General features: G+C 40.9%; 1 protein-coding gene across 3 annotated transcripts in view; it reads left to right on the top strand.

Moving 5' to 3' along the window:
- Nucleotides 1-8,971: 8,971 nt before the first annotated feature.
- The window catches only part of STXBP6 (syntaxin binding protein 6), a 91,941-nt gene continuing 82,770 nt past the window's right edge, over nt 8,972-18,142 (top strand). For 2 of the 3 annotated variants that reach the window (XM_021539318.4, XM_085580422.1), the window contains exon 1: nt 9,630-9,780. The gene's annotated coding sequence lies outside the window, so the exon portion shown is untranslated. Of the gene's footprint in view, nt 9,095-9,629; nt 9,781-18,142 lie in introns of those variants that run through there. The other variant, XM_085580423.1, reaches the window with a different exon arrangement.

Genomic DNA, 18,142 nt, shown 5'->3' with positions numbered 1-18,142 from the left:
GACTCAATTTTGGAAAGAAATAAACAGACTGAATATCTATTGCTTTACCTTTCTGTGCATGTACATGTATGAGTCTGCACACATGCATAGCCGTTTATTTTGACAAACATTGCTTTATTTGTCTCCAGAGGAAAAGGTGCCATTAATCAGCTAATTATGGGTGCAAAACTATCTATTGGGCATTTAATTAATTGTCAGAGTACACAAAGCCATTTCACCTAACTGATTTTTTTAATGGTTAAAGAGACTGAGTACTACGCTACGTCCAGGCTGAAAATTTATTATCTTAAATACAAACTCAAAAGTTATTAAGTATGTACACTTGCTGCTTTCCTTTTTTTCTATGCAGTGAAAACTGTTTAAAGTGGAGATGGAGCTGACTGAACTCCAAGGCTCTTCACTCTGAAGCAAGGATTGTGCAATCCTTATTTCTCCTCCAGGGCTGGTGGGACACAGAGAGGATGCACTCTGCACTGCTTCGGCATCCCTGCAAATGGCTTTTTCACCTCTGTTGCAGAAAGTCCCAGGGACTTGTACTTAATCCTCAAGAACTGGTTATTTCAGAAAGGTGACAATCTTAAAGAGTATCCCCACAGAAACATATGCATATGTAGGATATAGATACATAAACATTAAAAAAGGTTTATTAAATAACTTCTTAATTTCCTTCTTAAGACCTTTGATTTGTCTCTTTCTGCCTCTGAAGACAAGATTTAATTTACTGTCAGTAATTGGGCAATATATCTTACACCTTTCAGATTGTAAGTGGTTTCTACATAATAATCCTTACTATTCTAAAAAACATTCTCTGCATTCTCTAACTTTCATAAATCCCTATCCAAGCAACCTGTCCACACAAATTAGGTCTAATCAAATTTCAGTGTAACCTCTGGAACTGGCAAACAGTGAACATCTTTAAGCATTAAATGCCTTAAAAGAGCCTGTGGCCAATTTTACCACAAGCAGATACAAATATAGCCCTGAATTTAGCAATATTTCAGATATTAAGTCTGTGCCAACTTTGAAACTATTTTCAATTTAATATGTCCTCAACAAAAGGCAGACTTAAGGTCAGTTGTAGAAAAACAAAGATAAAACCCCAGGAAATCTATTTCAATGTTACAAATCTGTATTAGAAAAAAATTGTCAACACAATTCAAAGAGCAATGATGAACAATTATTTCTGGAACAAGATTTTGTATCTGCCTTCTTGTGTTTTATTCAGACTGACTGCAGTAAGTCATTAACACAACAAATCTGAGGTCCAGAGAATAAAGCCTGGCAAGATCTTGAAGCTTCTCAAAGATTTATATTATTCCACTTTTTGATTGATTCTGAATCTGCTGCTCTGCAGATATTGATTTTCTGATTTTTTATAGTTTAATTTGATGATTCTTAAAAAATATAAAATATAAGGAAAAATATTGGTGAGTGAAGATTTTTATAGTTCAGTGTGTAATTCAAAAGCATGCCTTTTCATTGTGTTTTGATTATGATGAGTATTTATAAGAGGTTTCATTTTTTTTTTTTACAAGTAAGAGAATCCTTGCAATTTTTCTTATGCCTTATTCCAGCTTTGAAGATTCAGAAATACACAGTTTGGAAATCCTGGAAGGATTTTATGTTACAAGAAATACAAGAAACTTTCTCAGTCTCTGAGAAAGACATCTGATGACCACAATGACAAAGCAGAGCTTTGCAGAATTTATTGCGGTCCAGGTTCATCTCCTTGTGTCCCCCCTCAGTGCTGTGGCAGAATAAAACCTTCTCAGGCAGATTTTAAATGTCTGTGCTGGCCTCAGAGAGATCCTACTCCCAGTTCCTCAGGTGGACACTTGAATCTAACTCAGTCATGGAATGTCAGGAAAATATTATTAGGTTGAGACCTTCAGAGGTAATTTTGTCCAAACCCAAAGCAGGGCTCACTTGAAAGACAGATTTGCCCACTCTAGGGGGCTATTTCACTGCTCCCCTGAGCAACAACTCCCTTGGTTCTGGTGTATCATCACTCTCATGCCCAAGAATTTAGTTACAGATATGTCTATCTACAATACTGTAGCTGAGAAAAAATTATTATAGTTACATTGGTGTATCTCATTTAGAAAATAAGCCCCCCTTAACCCCACAGTTACAGAACAAAATGTACTGTTTCAAACCTACCAGCTGCCTTGAAATAATGGCCACACTTTTAAAATATACTTCTAACTTTACATTTCTTATTCTTGTATATTATTTTATGCATTTAAAATGGTTCTTCAAGTCTAAGATGCAGTTTTTTGCATATCTGGCCTTCTTTAATTGGAAAGGTAAAATACACTTTATAGACTACTATACATGCCATTTGTCAAGAATTGGAGTAACTCTGTTTATTGGTTTAGAATTGTGAATTTAACCTGTCCTTACCTGTGGATTTTCACTAAAAGCACTCTTTTATCTTCAAAATACCTATAACTGCTCTGGAGCATATGTTATCCACAGCTCTCATTCATGGCTCCACTTATATCAGAAAGTCTGCTAATCAGACAAGAAATATGAGATGCTTCTTTTTTAGGTACAATGTGTTATTAAATATCTATTCCTTTGTATTGCAATTTTTTTGTAAATATTTGTGTTTATAGCTTCAACTGTCTCATAGAATTACAGTTTAAATCGAATGAAAGACTCTGCCTAACATTTTTCTTTTAATTGAAATTTAGAGTGTTTGTACATACATATATGTATGTATTGGCTATGAATCCAGGCAGTTGCACACACAAGCAAAAGCATTCAGAGAGCTTTCAAAGCCAACTGAAAGGCAAGCTGGTTTGGCCTTAATTTTGTCACTTGCCTATGCAAAAATAAAAGTCAGATTGAGGCAGCTTTGAAAACTTTGCATCTTCATAAACAATTGGGAAACCAACAATATGATATTGACAAAAAGACTACAATTTCCAGAAATCTATTTTCAATGCCTTCTCTAGCATATAGTAGCACATATCTTCAGTTATCTACGTATATGGTCTTTAAAACTACCTCTCATTATCATCAAGCTATTTCCAATATACTATTTAAAAAATAATATCTATTTGAGGAAAATCTATTTCATGACCATTTTATATTTCAAATATAAAACCATATAATGGTTTACACATTAAACAAAATTAGGGTTCATAATCACTAAAATAACACAAAGTAATGGTTGTCTAGAAGAACAAAACTTTCACAAAACAATCAGATTTTTCTCTTTTTTTATTCACAGCTGCAAGTTGAATAGAAAAATAAACTTATTTCTTTCATTTGTATTATCTAGTCTGGGGCATAATTTAGTGAAGAATACTATGGAGCTGATAAAACATTACACAAGTGCTTTGTACAGGCATCACAGTAAATTATGCAGTGTTATTTGCTTTTTCTCCCCTTTACCATGAAGGGCATTTTTTCAAATAATTGCTGTAAACTTTCTATGAACTCTTGACTCTACAGGAAATAGTAAAATGTAAAAATTTTTAAATTAACTGTCATGAAAGCATATTTCTAACTGTTCTAAAGTCCTTGGATGTCATACTCAGACCCATGATATTTAACACTACTATCCACATGGCTATGATACTAACCATTAAGTGATGATAAATAATAGCAAGGCACACTGTGCAAATGATATATAATTTTATGTTGCATTCCCCATACAGTATTACAAATCACCACAGAATTTCTGTGGTTAGGTCATATACTGTGCTAGGCCAGGCAGCACATGATGTCACTCCCCTGATAATCATAAGCATTATGCACAGATTTTATCTACTGGTCAAAAGAAACCTGTAATTAGTGACTAAGCCAACCAGATCAAATAAAATGACAGGGTCTTTCCAGTCCTATAAGCATGAAAAAATCAAATCCCTTAAAAGCTCCCACTGCTGCCTAACACACCGTATGTCTTTTCAGAAAAGTGCATGTTCTAAAAAAAATTTAGGAAAATATCACAAACATTTCCAAGATGTCTGAGGCCTACTTGTGCCCCTTCACCCTGCTCTGCATTGCTGTGCCTGCAAGACTTTGGAGTTATCATTGGTTAACGAAGGCAATTACTCATCTCATTTTCACATAGTTATTTTTAAACTGGTCCAGGCATGTTCTGACAACAAGATCCAGTACCTTCATTGCAGGAACTAGGACAATTTTAATGTATCCCAGTAATTAGGGATTTGGATTTTCCACATATAGATACACAAATATCTATGTCTCTACATATCTTGATATTATCTTAATTAATTTGAATTAAGGGCTATTTATTTTGGACAGGGCTCTTAATTAAACATTTTAATTTTCAATTGGCAGGCTTAGAGGAGATCTGAGTTTGCAGCTAGACATATTGCTTTTAGTGTAAACAGGAAATTAATAAACACCAGAAGATATCAGCAAATAAAGAGTGAACAGTGAAATGGTGATATTTTTTTCTTGCCTCATTTTGTCTGTCTTAAAGAAAGATAAAACCATCTTTTGAATGTAGAACAGCATTCTCCACATACTGTTCTTTTATTGACATATTGGAGTAGTGAAACTCCCTGCCCTTGTTTTATGGTGCCATAAGATGAGAGGCCCACAATGAACTTTCTTTGCTTTACACGCCCCATAGATCCTGCTGTGGAATATCCCGTATCCTGATGTATTTTTTTTGCTCAGCCCTTCTTGCTCCCTGTGCTCAATCCTTGTGTCTGTTCTTCCAGCTGCATAGAAGGAATACTTTCAGGAAGGTGTTTGAGGGGAGATATGTTTTTATTATATGGGAAAGGAACAAAGTCCTGAAGACCAGAGAGAAGGAATGCCTCCTTTGCTACCTGCCAATGCATTCTGCTGTTGAAAGAAGTGCAGAATTCCTGAATGCTCCCTCCATGGGTAAGAAAGGGCTAGAAGCAATTTGTCAAATGACCTTACTATCACCAAGAAGTCTATTGTATCTATTAATATAAACATCAAATTTGCAGTGCATAGATGCATAATGCTTTTCTTGCAAACAGTAGTAAATCATATTAATTCTGTGGATTGGGTTGTACTAAATTTCTTTTTGTTAAGCAACACTTGCTAATACTGAGGACTTCCACAAGAAAATATGACTCAGCAAGGATCATGGGAAGTATCCTTTTATGTTAAAATTTTATTTCTATCTTTTACAAAAATACAGAAGCAAATCTGTCCACTTACTTTTGCACATATGGACGCATTCTTTCATCATTAGAAGAAACAATACAACTTATTTCATTCTGAAGCAAAAAGAAAAACAGTGGTGGTCCTTCAGATGAGACACTGGGGATGTGCTTTAGTTCTGCAGTACGTATGCATTCGTCACAGGTGAAAAGTTTCTGCTTTTAACTATGCTGCACAAGGTTTTACCTGTCCTGCCATCAGCTCTTCAAAGGGCCCACATCTTGACTCTTCAAGACTGGCTGCTTTCCCATTAGGCAACAGGAACACTGGCTGCCCTAGAGACTGCCCCTGCCACCACCCAATCCCTGACTCTCTTTACTTTTAGCCACAGACTTGGTGGATTTGCCATGAGGGGTTTTATGATCAGAGGACTAGAACAATTAGCTAGGGGGGCAGTGTATGCAGGTGACTCAGAACCCAGTGCTGGCTCCTATAGCACTGGAGCCTGAGAAATCCTAAAGTCCAGGAAACAGCTCCCCTCTCTATATAGTTCATCAGTAAATAGCATTGCACACTTTCTTATGATCTATTTTCTCTATCTTGCAACTGTAAAGCACTTAAATTGCTTAATGACTTTAGCTATGTACTAAGCATGGGGTCCAGTGATGCTGTGTCACTCCTTGTGTCCACACGGGGACTCCCGGCCCGCTCTGGCACAGCCATCAGTGGGGGAACTCTCCCGTGCCTCGGGAGGTTGGGAGGGCAGCTAAGGATTTTGGCCTTGTGGGGTGATATGGATGTGACAATGGTGGAAGTAAGGAGTAGGCTCCAGTTGAGGGTAAAGTCCAGATTTATTGAGGAGAGCTCCTAAGAGATCCGCAACCCAGGGGAACCGGCCGACCAAAGCACCGGACTGGGCTGTGCAGCACAATATAAATGGGGGTGGAAACATGGAGGGAGATCACCCACCCACCAGTGGGAATGTTCAGGGGAGTGGAAGGTGGGGAGACAGACACATGGGGAATTCATTAGGGGAGGTGGGAAGGAGGGACCCCTGGCCCCTGTCCAATCACTCAACGCCCTTTGTGGAAGGTTCTGGATGAGTGGGATGGGGAGTTGAGTGATGGACTGATCCAGCACACTGGGGGGAGATTGACATCAGGGAAGGAGGAGAGGATTGGCATACAAGGAAAGGGGTAGTTCAGGGTAAAACCATGGGGGAAATGGGGGTAAAGAGATGAACCACTACAGAACTGGTACAAAACATGAAACTTAAAAACACAATACAATAATCCAGCACTTGTCATTAGCAGCCTTGTACGTTCAGTTTATGCTACGTATCTTTAAATAATATGTTTAAAAATTATTTCCTATATAAGACTTCAGGTGTCCTGCACTGTTAGTGCTGTGAGGAATTGTAGGTATTCCGCTTGTTAGTCCTTTATCAAGCTCCTTATCAGTGACGTTCTGGTGATTCAACTGCATAACTTTAACAGTCAGACTTCTGCTCTCTCCAGGCCTGCAAAACACTTCTTTAGTCTTAATTCTGAGGTCATGTTTCTCAGAAACAGTTTATTATCTAGATGTAATTTTAAGTATCTTGCACACAAACCATTTCAGTAGCCTCATGAGTTCCTGGAGCAAAGGCTAAGGTTTGCTTTTGAATACTGAGGTGGGTCTTAAACCCAGATAACCACCAATATCTCTATTTCATCTCTATTCTGGTGGAACTGACAAAAAGGGAACCTTTCAGAGTCTGGACCTCTCTCCTGATCCCACAGGATTACAGGGCATACAGGCAAGCTCCGAGTTTGTTTCTCAGATCTCACTCCTCCTGCAAACACTATGGTTCTCAGAGATGTGCTTTGGTACAATAATTTAAAATTATTTAAAACACTGTCACTTCCTTGGTTTAAGCTCTGCCTCCTGGCCAGAGACTGCTGCAAGGAATGTTTATGTTAGAGGTGAGGTTTGTTTGTACTGAGATAACAGACTGTGAATTGAGGCAGGAGAGACACAAATATGTCCTGTTCTACTATGAGGATGGTATGCTCTGTGAAGAAGTCTGGCATACTGCAGTGGGCATTAACCTTTCAAATTCATTCATCTAACTGGACCCCTTAGGCACTCAAATAATTTTACATGGTTGACTGACACTTTTTTTTTTCTGTGTTGTTTACAGCTACTTCCATGTGGAAACCCACTTGCTTTCCTAGACCTGTTTGGCATGAAGGTTGAAATCTGCTGGACAGTTTTTGTATGCTTAATCTGTCTAACTAATAAATTTATCCAGCCTTAGGAGGAGAACAATGGCTGAGCCCAAGCACGCCACTCAGCCTGACAAGCCCAAGGACACTGAAGAAGACATTTTATAAGCATACATGTCACTGAAAATGACAGCCTATATGCTAAAATATTATCTCAAGACCATCAATACAATTTAGCATTTCTAGCAACACCAATCCAGTAACCCAAATTAAATATTATCAGTACAAAAGATAATGGAAGCAAAAATGAGACTTGAAAAGACTGAGCAGCTGCAAGAATAAAAGCTGGACTTTAATTTCTACTCTTACTTAAAACACATTGCCTGCAAAAACCTACAAGAGGAAAAAAAAAAAAACCCAGAAAACAAAATAAGAGGAAAAAATCAAAAACAAAACAAAAAAGCCCCAACTAAACAAAAAAATTCCCAAAACCTAAATCTCGTTAAAATACACTAAAAAGAGAAGAAAATAAGCAGTGAAAGGTTGAAGGGCTGAAAGGCGTCATTATTAGTGTTCATGAAGGTACATTCAGTTTTCTCTTGGTTTCTGTAATCAGGCAATTAAATACCCATCATAACTTCAGCATTACTGGTCTGTATGGCTGCAGAAAAATTAGAAAATAACATTTTAAATGACTCGGTATTTAGATAGTAGGTAAAAATGGATCATTCATCTGGATGTTCCCAAGTTTATCTTTCTAAAAAAAGGTCATGCTGAACACTTTGTCTCAATGCCCAGACTCATCAGAAAAAATGAAAAAAATAACATTGTTTCCAACTTTGCCTTTCCTAACGGTGGCCTGTCCTCTCTGTTTTCTGTTCATGGCTGTGCATCTGGCTTGAAGAGACACTGAACTCTACTGGCAATCATACTCAGAGAGAAAAAGGATCTATCTTTTGAAAAATTGGTTTTAATACAGAGGGGCAGCTGAAGGCCACTGGGGGTTGAACCTTTTAATAATAATATAAGAAGGCATTTGTAGGAGGCTGGTGCCTACAACAAAAGTGGATTGACCTATTTCCATGATATCTATGCAAAATATATTTGAATTAATATGAGTCACTGAATGGATTTCACAGCATTTCTAAGAGAGATCTAAAGGAACAGCATACAACCGAGTGTAATGGTCTGAAAAACTGAAGCTGTAGGGAACTGCCACTATGTAACATCAACAACCATTAGATTAAATGACAGGATCAAAATACACACCCCCTGAGGGAACAGTCAACTTACATTTCTATTCACTAACGGAAGTTGTACCAACTACGATTCACGTTGACAGTCATACAAAAACTCTGAGTTAAATAATGTAAAATAAAGTACAAAAATATTTTGCTATGTCGTGAATGTTTATTTTCTAACTAACCAGCTTATTCTTTCCAAGCATTACATTTCCAGCATTGCCACAGTGTACACACAGCAGGCTACGTGTATGGCCCAGGATCTGGACACGTCACTGGCACCCAATGTAGAAAATACAATAGCAGAATTTGTTTCCAGCCTTATCCTATGAGTGTGGAGAAACAACCCTCTGTTATTCGTGTGACGCTTTAGCAGGAGACAATGCCTTTCAGGAACGCCGCTGGGGGCCTGAGCAGCCATCGCACACCTGACCGATGCCAGGCTCTCCGTGCTTTGGCTCGGCGTTGCCCGCGGGCCGCCAGAAGAGCCGAACCCGACTCCCGCCCCGCGGGCTTTGTGACAAGGTGAGAACGTGTTTCTGTCCCCAGCACGTTCAGCGCTGCAAAACTCGTCAGAGAGCTGAAAGGGCGCTTTATACGTTAATTTTGGAGGTCTGCCCGTCTAAACTCTCCATCCCGGCGCCGGGCGCCTCCGCCTGCCCCAGCGGCTCCGGCGGGACTCCGGCCGCGGCGGAACCCGGCCCGCGGGAGGCTCCCCGGCCGCGGCGGGCGCGCGCCTCGCCCGCGGAGCGCTCCGCGCGGCGGCGCTGCCGCCAGCCCGGCTCCGCGGCGGTCCCGCGGGCGCGGAAGCGGCGCGCAGCCCCCGAGCAGCAGCGGTTGGGGTTCCCTCCCTTCAGCGATTCCAAACTCCGCTCCAACGCGCTGATTTCCTCCTGCCTCCCAAGCCAGCTTCCTGCCCGCGCTGCCACCGCTTCTCCCCGGCATCCCGCCCCGCCGCGCCGCCGGTTCGCGGGCGGCCCGGGACGGTGGCGGCGGGGGCGGTGGGCGGCCCGCGGGCGGCCGCGATTGGCGCAGCCGGCGCACGTGGGGCCGCCCTCTCGCCTCGGCGCTGGCAGCGCGGCCGCCGCCGCGGGGCACGGCAGGGCAGGGCGGGAGCGCACCGGGCTCCGCTCCGCGCGGGTCTCCGCGCACCGCACGCGGCGCTGCGGCGGCGAAGGGAGAGCGAGGAGTCAAGCCGAGCCTGCGGAAAGGTGGGTGCGGGGGCGGCAGAGCCGCGCTGCGGGTCGCGGGGGCCGCGGGGCGGGCGGGGGCGATGTGCCCATCGGCTCCCTCGGTGGCGCGCCGCGCTCGCCCCGTTGGGGCTGCCGGCTGCGCGGCGCCCGCGGGGGGAACTCTCGGAGGGAGCGGGGCAGCGAGTTAGCGATCAACTCCGCCGTGGCGCCCTCCGCCCCGGCACGGCGCCGGGACCTCCTGGGCGCGCCGGGGGTGCCGGGCCGAGGCTGCCGGGTCTGCACCCCGGGGGGACGCGGCCGTGCCTGCGAGCGGGGGCGGCGCTGCCGGAGCCGCGGAGCTCCGCCGGGCGCCGTCTGCGGCGCGGCCGGGGCGAGGCGGGCGGCGCGTCCGGCAGCGCAGCCCTCCAGCCCTCGCCGTCGGAGGCTGTGGGAGCGGGGGGGCCCGGCCCTGCAGCCACCCCCCGGCACAGGAGGCTTTGCTCTGACACCGGCCCCGAAGTCTGCGCTGTCTGGAGCTGCTGGTACAGCCCGGCGGTGGTCGGTCCCTGCCGACCGTCCTCGGGAGGTTCTGCGGGTGGTGAAGAGCCTCGCAGAACCGGCCAGTAAACGTTAAGCTGCTGAACTGGTCGCCTTCCAACGCGATGTTTCAAGAGTAACCTTGACAGTCCAGTGAAACGGCCAGCACCACCTTCCCCGAAAGCTGTTTGAGCCAGCTTTGATAATGGAAAAGTAAAATCTTCAAAAACTGTTGTCATTATCCACTAGTCTTGTGCTGATACTGATGAAATCTGAAGTTCAAGGAAATATTTACCACTATTTAGAGAAATGTGTTATTCGTTTTTCATCATATTTTGCCCCCTGTCAAACAGAGGAGCTTATGTTTAAGGCATTACATCACTTTGCAAATCCCTCTATCTTTCTCTAAATATAAGCTGTCTTTTAGGATGTCTTCAAGTTGGCTGTTTTCCTTTTGTGAGTCAGAGCTAGTGTTACTGCTTTTCATTGCTTGAACAGGCTCCACAGACCCATGACACCTCTCTTAAGAGTCTTAAGAGTTGTTGCTCATATGATGGGGATCATCTGGCGACTCTGCTTAACGTTACTGAGGCAGACAGGACCTTTTCCTTCCTAAAATATGGAAGATGACGATACGGTATCTTGAATTTTCTTTTGTTTATGACATCTAATCAATGCTGCAGTGACTTAACTGTAGGGGAGGTCTGTAACGTGTCATCTCTTGTACGGGAGGGGTAAGCAGAGGGCAGGGAAGTTGTATCTTGCTGGTGATGCATTGCGTTAGCTACTCAGAGGTTTCTTTTTCACATCTGTAGTTTCCAAGCACACTTTACCCCTGATTTCTTCTGTAATTCTAGTAAGTTATTGTAATGAGGCCCTAACAACTCAGAACATAATGAACACAGAAGAATACTTGTGGTAGTTTGAATGCAAGTAATCATAATGGGGAGCTGGCCATTATTTTCCCCCTCCATGTTCTGTGAATAGAAATTTACAACTTCTGACCCTCAGGAAGACTGTTCCCTGTGGGGCTGATGTTAGTCTGCTTAATGAATTCTTGAAAAAGTCACTTTCAGTGAAATATTTAAGGCCTTTCTGCTTGAGGGAATGCAGCTACATTGTAGTCATGCCCCCTAATTTCCCGTCTATTACTCTTGATTTTCTTCAGGACTATGCCTTAAAAGTTGCATGGCACCTTTAAAAATGCACTAAGGTAAAACAATGAAAATAAAAAGTACTGTAATATTTTGAGTGTAGAGTGAAAGCACTATTTTGGAAGTTAGCCCAATCACCATTTTGTGATAGCTTCCTCAGGTGAAGGAGTTTCCAGGTGGAAAAACAAAAAGGCTGTGAAGAATTGTGCAATGGAAAATAAGGGGTATCTTACCCTTGAGTAAGAGTGTTTGCTGTGGTAACTGAGATTTCTGTTAACTTGCACATGTTCATTGCTCATCTCTTTCATTTATTCTCAAGTTTCTGAATGTCTCCTAGACATGGTCTGGATAGGAACATGTAAAGTCAGGGAAGTGTGATGATAACATGGTGTTATGAGTTATGGAAGGTTCAAAGAGAAGTGCTTATTTTTTTTTTCTTACAGATTTGTGCTCAGATCACTTCAGTCCTGTGTGGATGTGGGATGTTTAGGCAGTGAGGATGATATAAGCCATTTATAAAATCCTCAGTATGAAGGGTTTTTTTCCACCTAGCTAAATATTTTTTCTTTTTACTACTTAAGGCTGCTTTTGCTAGAAGTTCACTTAAGTCAGATTAATTCATTAATAGGTGGTACTTGTGTTTGTAGTGTTGTTATTAGATTAAAGCATACATTTTAGAAAAGTTAAAAATACCTTTTTTAAAAAATGCAGCCTATAAGACTATATGGGATAAGATGTCTTCTGTTTTATGATGAATAAAATTCTGTGAAATGCCAGCTCTGTAAAATAGTAGCTGTTAGTCTCCTTTGGGAAGAAGCATGCTAAGTAATAGTGCATTTGTTCTTTCTTCTTTCCTTGTAACTTAATGTCTATTTCCAGTGTCCAGCTGGTAAGCTGACATTGTCAAGGTTGTACAAAAGTGTTTTAATCGTAGGTGTTTGGATAATATGTTGGCAAGACAAATTTGTTTTCTGTTTTTAACCAAGCAGGAATGCTATAGCTAACATGTGTGCAGAGAAAAATCAAGTCCTTGAAGGAACACTTATTTTTCCTAGTCCTGGGCTAATGATCTAGTGATGTTGGAGATATGAAAAATGGATGAACTAAAAAGCCTTGACATTAATTTATATTGTATCCAGACATGCCAGTGAATTCATTAATACACTTCTGCGTATGACTTCAGCCGTTAGTGCTGGTTTAACTGCATAGAAGCATGTTTAAATTTAGGCTTTTGGTTTGTCTATTTCTTCTTATTCTGAGTCAGGACATGCAAACTAGGATGTATCTAGTGCTAATAAACACTGTGTGATTGTTTACAGTTTCTTGTTGTGTAGCATTCCTTGGTTATACAGATCCTTAATCTTATCCCCAAAAAATTTCTTAAGCTTGGAGAAAAGCAGAGGAAAATAGTAATAATAATTCCAAACAAGACCATGTTAACAAGAGAAGAGACTATTGGTTTTCCTGCTTAAACAATGTCAATGGCTGTGAACATTAGGCTGAGGATCTCTGGTTTTAGGGAAGTGGGAGGAAGGACATTGCCTCTTATTACCTTTTTTTTCCTCCTCTGGGTAATCTTCTATCATAGAAAGGAATGATGATTTTTCATAAGCAAATGCATTTCTGAAGCTATTTATAGCAGAAATAAACTCCTGAAATGTATTCACTGGGTAACTGAGGACCAAAAATATATTAGACCATTTAACAAAATCATTGTTTTCAAGCTCTTTCAAAAATGCCAGTATCCTCCTCCATCCTGAAAAACCTTTTCCCAGTCATCCATTTTCTTTTTCCAGGTTACATTTGTTGGAGGCCCCAGCTGACTTCTGGCATGTGTTGTTCATTGTGATAGCTTGTAGTTGAACATTAAGCTGCCTTTTCCATCATAAGCTTAGGCAGACATCCTCTTCACCTGAGGTTTTTGACACAGACAGTGCTGTGGGGCTTCTTTGCCATAATATAAAAGATTCCTTTGTAAATGGGATTGCATGACTGAGTTAGCTTGTTATATTACATATTCCTACTTTCCCTTTCATAATTTTTCTTTGCAGATCATTTTGGGAAAGGATTCCTGCTGTGCTGAAGTCCTGTCGGGACTGTAATGTTCCTGGAAGGATGGGCTGTGTTCTTTAAAAGACAGCAATTGTATTGGATTTCTGATGCTTGGAAGATCCAAGTTTCTCTATGTGTGTATTGTCAGTTTCAGACTTTTATATGTATATAACAGTGGTAATCTACTGTCAACAGCCCCAAGGGAAAAAAATCAAGACATTTCTGCTCTGTAGCATTTTCCTTAATAAAACAGGAGCATTGTGGGAGCTCAAGGTTGCTCAGTGGTGCAGAATTCTTACCAGTGCCTGTGAATACAGGTTACTGAAGGTTTTACGGTTATGAACTATGGATTAAAGTCCAGCACTGAAAGCTGGACTTGGAGTTTTTTTGCCCTTTAAACTTGATACTAGTCTTGCTGTAGACATGAAAATGGTGCCAGCTCCAGGAATATCTTTTTTTTTTTTTTTCTTCTGCCTTTATTGTCTTGTGTGGTTTTAAACTTCAGACATTTTCACTTCATTATCCCTTCCTAGAGACTGCCCATGTTTTTTCTATATGTGAAGTTTCTAAGTAGTGTGAAACATGCTGTCTTTCTGTACAGACAGATCCATTAATAATAGGGCAAACCCCTGGATTATGTGTATCTGTATGAAACACTTAGGATGGAGAGACTTTGGAAAACAGGTTTCTGGGTAGGTTGAGTTTTTCTTGTCTGTGTGTAAAACAGTACAATTAAACATGTAACAGTAATAAATGATGAACTTGTTTTGGATGAGATCAGTTATTGACAGATTGGAATTACGCAGTTAGAGTGAGTTCCTGTGAGTTCATTTATTTCCTTGAGCTTGTATGGCACGTTCCTGAAAGTGTAATAATGTGTCCAAGTGCTCTGATATGCCCAGAGGATAGTGACTAATCTGTTAGCACCTCTGTGACTTTAATGTAAACATGGCAAATAGTTTTTGAAGCGCAATTTGTTCAGTGTTAACAATCAACTCTACCTCTAAGAGCAAACCCTTGTAGTCTGTAGGACTCTGTGCTGGGGCCTTAGGCTTTCAGGCAGCGTGGAGAAAGGATGGATGCTCAGAGATGTGCTCTGCTTGTGCATAACAATGCAAAGGGGCTTCTTTCTGGCTGCCTGGTGGCCATCAGTTCCTTGGTGGTAGGCATCCACGGCCGGTGGGCTCTGCACCTGGGCACTTACCACGTTCTTCATTGCATGAAAGATTCAAGGAGACAAGGAAGTGTCTGGTGTCTTTCCACAAGAAAGGGCCAACAAAAAAACCTTGTATTCGGCTGCCCTTAGTGTCTTAAGGAAAGATTTAAAGGCGGGTGTTTAAACTCAAATTTACAACTTAGTTTTTTTACACATTTTACAACCTAGATATATGCTGAAGGCATTCCCTTAAAGAAGCAGCCTGACTTTAAAGTACAAAACCCCCCAGGAGATCACAGAACTGTAGAAGAGCTGACTGGGGATGGGATCTCTGGGAGTTTCTTTTTATAGTTTTATTATACCATTCTCTTTAGGAGAAGAGCTGTGTTAAGCTTAGCTTTTTTTGGACAGTGCTCTTAGGCCTGTGGTGTGAATCTTGGGTTTGACTGTGCAAGACCCGGAGTTTGACTTCATGATCTTCGAGCGTTCATTCCAACTCAGGATGTTCTATGATTTGTTTTGGGAGATACAGAAAGGAAGTTGCAGCTTGTAAATATAGAGGTTCACTAGTATGAGGGGATGTTAAACAAAGAAGACTTTGTTTTGTAAGCAGACAGCTGAGTGAAATCAGAGGCACATCCGCAGATGGAATGGAGTTCTTGGTTTCTGGAACTGAAATTTTCCTAACCTAATTTTTTGAGCCTTAAATGGAGACCTTTTTAGAATCATCTTACATTGTGCCCAAGCTATTAAGTTTTGTCTCAATCAGTACAGAATTTCAGTTTCAGTATTAACACACTTTCAATATGTTCTTTGAAAAAGCATTATTCTTGACTGATTTCAGTAAAACTCACAACTTAAGAAAATTAATGTGTCAATTGTTTATTTAAAACATCGGTTTTACTGTAGCCTGTGTGCATTTGCAGCTGTTCAGAAGTGACTGTCAGAGGAGCAAAGAATGATTCAACAGCATATGAGGTGCTGGATGCTTCCCACATCATTGGTAGCATATGATCTGTATTTAAAAAATGTAACCAAGACTGAATATCTACGTTTCAATGGGGGGTTTTTTTGGGCAATTGACTAGTTTGACTATAATATCAGACTGGGTTTGCTCTAAGGGTATTTGGATCGCTTTCAGTTTAGCAGGGCCTGAAATATACTTACAGAAATTCACGATGGAAGTGTTTGTTTTGAAGATTCTGATTTAATTTAACTCATGTGGAAGCTAAAGGCTGTAGCCGACTTCAGTGAGACTTGAACAGAGCAGGTAGGCAAGCTGTGTCTCATAGAGTTGCTTTAATGTTTCTGTTCCCAATGTATCTACTTAGGCTTCAGATGTTCCTTTAGTATGTAACTATAGGATGAGGTAATGTGTTTCTTTGATGCTGAGACACAGTTACAGTATATGATCTATTGTTTAAATACCCAAATACAAAATTAAGGATTTGCCGTAGGTGATCAGTTGTACCTTGCAGAGTTGTTAATTAACCTGTACTTAGACACAGATTGCACTTGTGATTGAGTCTGCGCTTAAAACGAGAGTCTTTATGTCAGTTCTGCATTGACTTGTGAGTTAATGCTGTCTGCTTGGGCACCTGATTGTCTTCTGACCTGAGGTGTCCACATTTCCTGTCAAGTCAGTGGAAGGAGTTGAAAGCCTTGGGGGCATGAAGCACAGCATTGTAGTGTTTCACAAAATAGTAATGACATTACTTCAGTAAGAAGTATTAAAAAGCATGAACAGAAATAGCTTTTTTGTGTGCTGGGAGTAAGGCAATACAATTTTGTGACTACTGTATTAGCTGAAGGTAGCTGTGTCTGTTGGGTTACACCTCATTTACACATCTTGACACAGCACTGTCCCTGCTTCCCCAGTTTGCCAAGGTCATCCTGAATTGTGGGCAGTTCTTGTTCCCAGCCCAGGAAATCAGTTGCATGGGGGTGTCTCTTGAGAAAGCTTGGGAAGGTAAGCTAATTGATTATTATTATTGAATTTTTTCTGGAGAAAGCTAGGACTTGGGACTTCTAACTTGCTTTAATTATTTTATGGGATGTGAAATATGACATTTACTGTCTTAAAAGTAAATTCTTTGTGTCAAATATAATATTTTTAACTCAGAGCCCTTATCTGACCAAAGGCTAATATGACAGCCTTGAAAGGATTAAGAAGCCAGTGTGCCTATACCTCGATTAAGGAATTTAGTAGATAGGAGCCATCTATAGGGCACCTTCAGATCCTTGAAAGAATTACATAAAAGACTAGTTTCAGGTTCTGTTTGGTTGCTAGATGATGTTTCATTTTAGAGGACAAGAAGTATGTAATTAAAACATACTGGACTTCATTAACCTTTATTATTATTTTTTTTTTGTAAACATCATGCGTTTTAACCTCCTAAAAAGAAAACTTCAAAGATAAGCTCTGTAAACTAAGAAATATACTGTATTTAGTCATGTCATGTAAAACAACAGTACATTAAACTGCCCTTCTTTTGGTGGTGGTTGTTGTGAAAGATACAGCAGTGTTTTGGAGTTGGAGTGTAAGGCTTATGATGGTTCCAGATGATTGCGGGCCCAATTCTACTTCCAGTTACTTTTGTATAAATCTTCTCATTTATTCTTGTAGAAATGACTGTTACTAGTGAAAGTGGGCAGGTCTGGGCTGAGGCATGACTTGATCCTGTTGTCCTTGGAGTGCAATAACAGTGCTTCTGCATTCCTCTTAAGGGGGTGATAAGACCATGTTTGCAGCTCTGCTTTCTGTTCCTCTTCACTAGTTTATTAGGGAGCTGATTTGGTTTTCTGGATGTTTGGCTAAAGAAAACTGGGAATTCTCCAGTAGTATCAGACACATGTTTATTTCATGTTTGTCCCCTATGGAAACTTGTGAAGCAGGATATAGCCAAGATGCGGACATAGCTTGTAATTAGTTGCTTGTTTCAAACAGTAATAAATAATGAACTTGTTTTGGATTAGATCAGTTATTTACAGATTGGAATTATAAATAGCTGATATCTTCAAATCTTAACTTGAAAATATTGACTGGTTTTGTGTGTGAAAGTAGGTTTGTTATTCATTCAAAAGCTAAATTTGAATTTTGTTTTTTGTTTCTTCTATTTAGTTTGGTTACAGTGGAAAGTGCAGGAATAGATTGTCTTTGACAGTAACCCAGGTACCACTTTGGGTGCTAAGTGAGGCTTCCTTACAGCTGTCTCTGAGCAGTGGTTAAGCTGAAGAATGCATTTGTGCAGCCCTGTAATACTGACCTGGTGGTCTCATAAGTGCTTAGCAGATGCCAAGCTCTCCCATACATTCATGAGCTGGGTGTGGTGACCAACCCCTCATTTTCTGCATGAGGAAAGGAAATTATCTTGAATGAGTTGTTCAAGATGATATCTGTGGTAAAACTGTGATAATACATCTATTTCTGTTTTATTGATTATCAGCATATCAGACTTTATCTTTTAAGCCATTCAATAAGAAACTTGTAATCAACTCAGTG

Source organism: Lonchura striata, chromosome 5 (genome assembly GCF_050655825.1).
Source record: "Lonchura striata isolate lonStrDom1 chromosome 5, ASM5065582v1, whole genome shotgun sequence".
Taxonomy (NCBI): domain Eukaryota; kingdom Metazoa; phylum Chordata; class Aves; order Passeriformes; family Estrildidae; genus Lonchura; species Lonchura striata.
This window is presented reverse-complemented; position numbering and strand designations above follow the sequence as displayed.